The following is a 6,000-nucleotide window of genomic DNA, read 5'->3' as shown; positions in this document are numbered from 1 at the left end:
CAGAATACTACTTTGACCACCCTTAAAACAAACACTACGTCTCATTAAAATTAATGCACTAACCATATAAAAAAATATTTTAACTGTGGCACGGAGTAATGCATAATCCATGATTCGCCAATAAATTTGCAATTATTGTAAATTTAAGATAACTAACTGAAATCACATTTTTTTTTAAAATCTAATTTTATTGTCAAAATGATCATAAATATCTATAAATATAAAGATATGATTTGAATAATTAAGTGACCCTACAATAAGTCTTACTTATTTGGAGACGAGAAGGAGAATGAGGCAATAGTTTCTTTCAAGCACTTGAGTAGACAAAATAAAATACTGATCCCAAATTACAACCTTTTCTGCACACACAAGTATGCAATTTTATGCAATTGATGAGTGATAGCAATTATAAGTGGATCTCGGGGGAAAATATAATAATTTTAAAAATGCATTATATTAATTTTCTGAAGCAATAATGATCACTTTTGTGCCTGTTTGACAATGTTTTGGAAAAATTATAAAGCAGACTCAATGCTTCAATACAGTATCAAAAATCGTCAGTCTCAAAATGATAATTACAATCATGATCACCCGGCCACTCTTCTCATTTTCTTGTCGACTTTGGGCAAATTGGAGATGCCAGAGCATCCAGTCTGAGAGATTTATGGGTCTTTTCAGCGTTAATTCCTCCTGAAGTACACACTGGCCCCTGCCCCCTGCTCTCCTGTTGGGAATTACATACAGTGCCATTCTTTTCCAGTGTGGCAATCAGCCTGGCTTGACAGATCTGGCGGTTACCACCGGAAGACTGCAAGGAGCAGCTTGCCACTCAACACAGTCTGTGGCAGGAACAAAATGTTTTTTCATCTCTTCACGGGTCTATTAGATCTGTCTCTGAAGTGTTCTGCAGGAAGGAGAAGCACCAAAATTGATTGACTCCCTCTAAAGTTCATGAATGAACAAAAAAGAAAGCAAGTAAAATCCCAACTGAAATAAGCAAATGGTAATCTAAAATCCCTTTAGATTTAGCAGTATAAATAAATATCTACATGTTGAAGGATAACTAAATATATATATATAAAAAAAAAACTAAAAACTAAAATTAGAAATATATATTTTGTATAAAGAGATTTTTAATTTAAATGTTATTGTTTATATTATCTTTAATTCTTAATGTATGTGCATTTGGAGTGCGTTAATAAATAATTTAATAAAAAATAAAGATAAAAAAAAATGTAAAATATGAATTAATATTTTCAGGAAAATATTGGCTTAATCTATAGTTCATTAATTTACTGATTATAATACTTAAATAATTATACTCAATACTACCAAACTTCAATTACTAACAAAACATTATTTTTGTCTTTCCATTAAATTAATTTATTCTTCATTACAAAATAAAAAATTCCTTTATAAGCACATAATACACATAAACAAAGACAATCAATAAGACATAAGAAGCTAAATAAATGTTTTTACATCTCCAAAGGGAAAATTAACTTACTCACATATTTATATCATGCACTTAACCACAAGCTAATTCACAAACCCTTTATGCAATATCAAAATAAATAAATAAATCAACTAAACATATTCTAATGCATGTGAATGTTATCAATGCATGTGCTTGAGTAACCATTCACTCACTAGAAAACATCCTTGGGTGATCGAGCAGGTGCATTAGCAGTAAAGGTGGCACTTTAATTCAGGACATATAGGAGCTCAGCACCTCCTCTGATTTAAAAGACTGCCCGGTGGGTTTTAGAGGGAAATGGAGGTCAGGAACAGTCTCTTACGTGGACCCTCTATTAGAGCGAAACCTCTTCTCACCCTGACACTCGAGATGAGGGGGAAATGGACTGCAGCAACTTGATTTGAAAGACCAGGTCAAGAAGTGAAAAGCAAATGCTTACAATTCTGAAATATGATCTTTTTAGCTCTTCTAAAAGAAACACATGCATTAGGCATATATTTCTTTTAGCACTTCTGTTCTAGACTACTATACTATGACTAAGCCCATTTTTGCCACAAGATAAAAAAAAGAAGGTAATTGCTAAATTTTCTGTCACAACTCTTTTTCTCTCAATTCTGAGATTCTGAAAGATTTTAAACATAGAGTTGCACAACTATTTTTTAATTCTGTGGCAGAAAAAAAAAACAGAATTGTGATGTGAGAAAAAAGCCAGAACTGCAAGATGAAAAGTCAGAATTCTAAATAATAAACTCAGAATTAACAGAAGTAAACTGAAAATTGTGAGATGAAAATGTTTTATATAAAAAAAAAACAAAAGCAAGAAAGTGTGAGAATGACAAAATATAAACTCTGAATGGTTAAATTTAAACTCAGAATTGTGATATAGAAAGTTGCAATAAGCTTTTTTATTTTTAATTCTGTGGCAGAAAAAAAAGATTTTAAGATGTAAAGTTCTGAGGGGAAAAAAGTCAGAATTGTAAAATATTAATTTTTAAAATTATTATTTTACCTTTATTGAACCAGGAATTCTCACTGAGATTTAAAATCTCTTTTACAAGACTGACCTGGCCAAGGTAGCAGCCATACAGTAAGACAATTTTAAAATACAACAAGTACACATTGCAACAATATTTAAACACATCCTCTCAACAAAAACAATCACAAGCTTCCAATACCACTCTCTTAACAATGCCTTTAAATTCACCAATAGACACAAATTTATCTAGTTTTAGACATTTTTGCTAATTATTCCATGCCCAGGGTGCATAATATGAAAAAGCAGTTTCCCCCAGTTCTGTACAAACTCGAGATATGTTAAAAAGCAAACTCTTGGAAGAGCGTAGCTGGTAATTGCCAGAATAAAGACAAAGAAGGGTACAGCGATAAGCTGGAAGTTTACCTAACATTGCTTTATAGATAAAAAAAACCAGTGCTGTTTTCTACGTATAGGTAATGATGTCCAATCCACCATCTCATATGGAATGCATATGAGATGGTGGATTGGGATTTTGCATTTCTAATAAAATGTAGTGAAGCATGGTATACCGAATCAAGGCTTGTTAATATAGAAGAGGCTGCATGCATGTATAATATATCACCAGAATCAAGCACAGTTAGGAAGGTAGCTTCTGCAAGTTTCTTTTTGGCATTAAAAGTAAAATTGGATTTATTTCTAAAATAAAAGCCAAGCTTCAGTTTGAGCTTCCTGATTAGATTAGCAATATGTACATTGAATAAAAGCTTATCATCAATCCAAATGCCCAAGTACTTGTAAAAAAGGTACTCTTTCAATAATTTTACCATCAGATGTAAAAATACTAAGATTATCAAGTACTTGTGCCTGAGCTTTTGAAAAAAAAACATAAACTTTGTTTTCTGTGAATTTAAAACTAATTTTAAACTAACCAGATCATCTTCCAGTGACTGAAATGCAATTTGAAGCTCTTTCACCACCTGTGTTGGAGCAAGTGTATGTATCATCAGTATAAAAGTGTTTTTTTGTTTGAATGTCCTTACCCAAATCATTTATATAAATAGAAAACAAAATAGGTCCCAAAATGGAACCCTGGTGTACCCCTTTAGATATAAACTCAGACTTGCAAAATGTAAAATGAGAATTGTGAGAGAAAAATGTTGCAACCTTTTTTTGATTAAAAAATGAATTGCATGATGTTAAAAAGGGTCAGAATCGCAAAAAAATATAAATTCTGAATTGTTAGATTTAAACTTTTTTTTAAATTACGATATAAAAAGTTGCAATTACCTTTTTATATTTTTAATTATGTGGCAGGAAAAAAATATTTAAAGATGTAAAGTCAGAGTTCTGAGGGAGAAAAAGTAAGACAGATATTGCAAAACATAAACTCAGAATTGCAAGATGTAAACTCAGAATTGTGAGATAAAATGTTGCAATTACCTTTTTTATTTTATTTATTTACTTTTTATTTTATTTATTTTATTTTTTTATCAATTTGTGGAAACAGGTTTCCATAATGGACAGCACCACCTAAATCTTGAACTCTGCTTTCCGTGCAGTTTTTCATCCTGTTCTCACAGAGTTCATAATGTGCAACAAACCTGGCCATAAAGCACATACTCTCTCAGGGCTGGTCACGTGTCAGGGTTCTGTCGTGTCTGTCATGTGTTCCCGCCTAATGTTTCCTTATTTGGTTTGTTTCCTGTCCTTGTCTGATGTAATCATTAGTTAATTCTTGTCTAGCCGTGTTTGTCTCATTATCTATGATTTACCTGTGTATTTATAGTCCTGTCTGTTCAGTTAGATTTCGTCTGGTCTACTCGTTAACCCTGGTGTGTGATGTCCTTGCCTTGCCTTGCCTTGCCTTGCCTTGCCTTGCCTTGCCTTGCCTTGCCTTGCCTTGCCTTGCCTTGCCTTGCCTTGCCTTGCCTTGCCCTGCCCTGCCCTGCCCTGCCTTGCCCTGATGTTAAGTAAAGTATATTGTTTGAAGTTATATCCTCGTCTGCGTGTTCCTGGTTCCTCTCTCGTGTGTGCACCGTGACATCACGTGTGTTGTGGTTTGACCTCCCATCAGAGTGACAGTGGCCTGCTCTTTGGCTGACCTCACAACGGCACATTACAAGAGGACACTGTGAACTACTCCTCTCCAGAGACAGCAGGTCAACTTACATATCTTCACCCCTCTGTCAATAATGCAGGTGCATTAGTGCAGTCAGGGAGGGTTGAATATTTTTTACAGCATGCATTATGATCTTATTTTAGTTTGGTCCAACTGTGAAAAGGCAAGATATAGAGAACAGAAAATGAACCAACCTGGGATGTTTTGATGAGGCATGCATTTAACTCGCAACACAGCTGATAGTGACAAGGAATCAATAGAGTTCACATTTCTTTCGGCTCCACATTTTGCAACACTATTATAAAATAATTAACCCGATTGGAGGAAAGGACAAAAATTACATCTAAATTCTGCAGTGAGACCTCAGAGGAAAAAGTATTTATACCTCTGATTCAACACTGCTAGATTATGTGACTCAAGGACCAACAAACCTTTATTGAATGTGAAGTTTACCAAACTCTGAGAATTGAGATATGCTCAAAGGATTGTTGAATTCTAGCTGTTAGGTTGTAATCTTAGCAGTGTTCCTCAAGGAGGAATGGAAAAAAATATTTCTCAATGTCCAGGGACAGAAAGTGAAGTGACGTGTGCCGACCAATACTCAGAGTTTGTGCTCTGCATTTAACCCATCCAAGTGCACACACACCCGGAGTAGTGGGTAGCCATAATGCTGCAGCACCCGGGGAGCAGTTGGGGGTTCGGTGCATTGCTCAAGGGTCATGGTATTGAAGGTGGAAGAGAGCGCTGGTTATTCACTCCCCCACCAACAATTTCTGCCGGACCTGAGGCTCGAACCCATGACCTTTAGGTTACAAGTCTGACTCTCTAAACATTAGGCCATGAATGCCCAATGCCAAAGCATTGCAAACTCTTCAGCTGTGCTCTCCTGTGAGGTCATTAAATCCCTTTTTTGTAGTCTGCCCTCAATAATTTATTCAGATTTTCTGCAAAAAACAACAACCTGAAAACACAATCAGCACACAGTTATAAGAGATGTAGGCCTATCTTCATTCATTCTTTATTCTCATTCATTTTTATAGACCTAAATAGATTTGTATGAAATCTATGAACTCTACATTCTTGAAAAGTACTATACCTTAGAAATTAGAAAGCAAAACGGGTGTAACTACTTTATTTTTTTTTTCCTGTGGGCCAAAATTGCCAAAAATGGAGCCATAGCCTGGCAGGTAGTGCATGAGCTCTGACATGTTCCGAGTTTGAAGATTTCTGTCTTTTTCTGACCTTCACCTTGTTATTTTATTCCTATAAAACAGGGTTGGGCAAATTTCAAAACGTAAGGAATTGGCTCCCTTTCATTTCATGAACTGGAATTTTAATTGAATTGGCTCAATTAACCTACTTAATCATATTTAATATTAATCATATTTTGGGGACAAATTTGTACCCAAAAGTGAGGTAAACCTGACA

Source organism: Barbus barbus (genome assembly GCF_936440315.1).
Source record: "Barbus barbus genome assembly, chromosome: 43".
Taxonomy (NCBI): domain Eukaryota; kingdom Metazoa; phylum Chordata; class Actinopteri; order Cypriniformes; family Cyprinidae; genus Barbus; species Barbus barbus.
The sequence above is the reverse complement of the archived record's forward strand: the minus strand, read 5'-3'. Positions refer to the sequence as shown.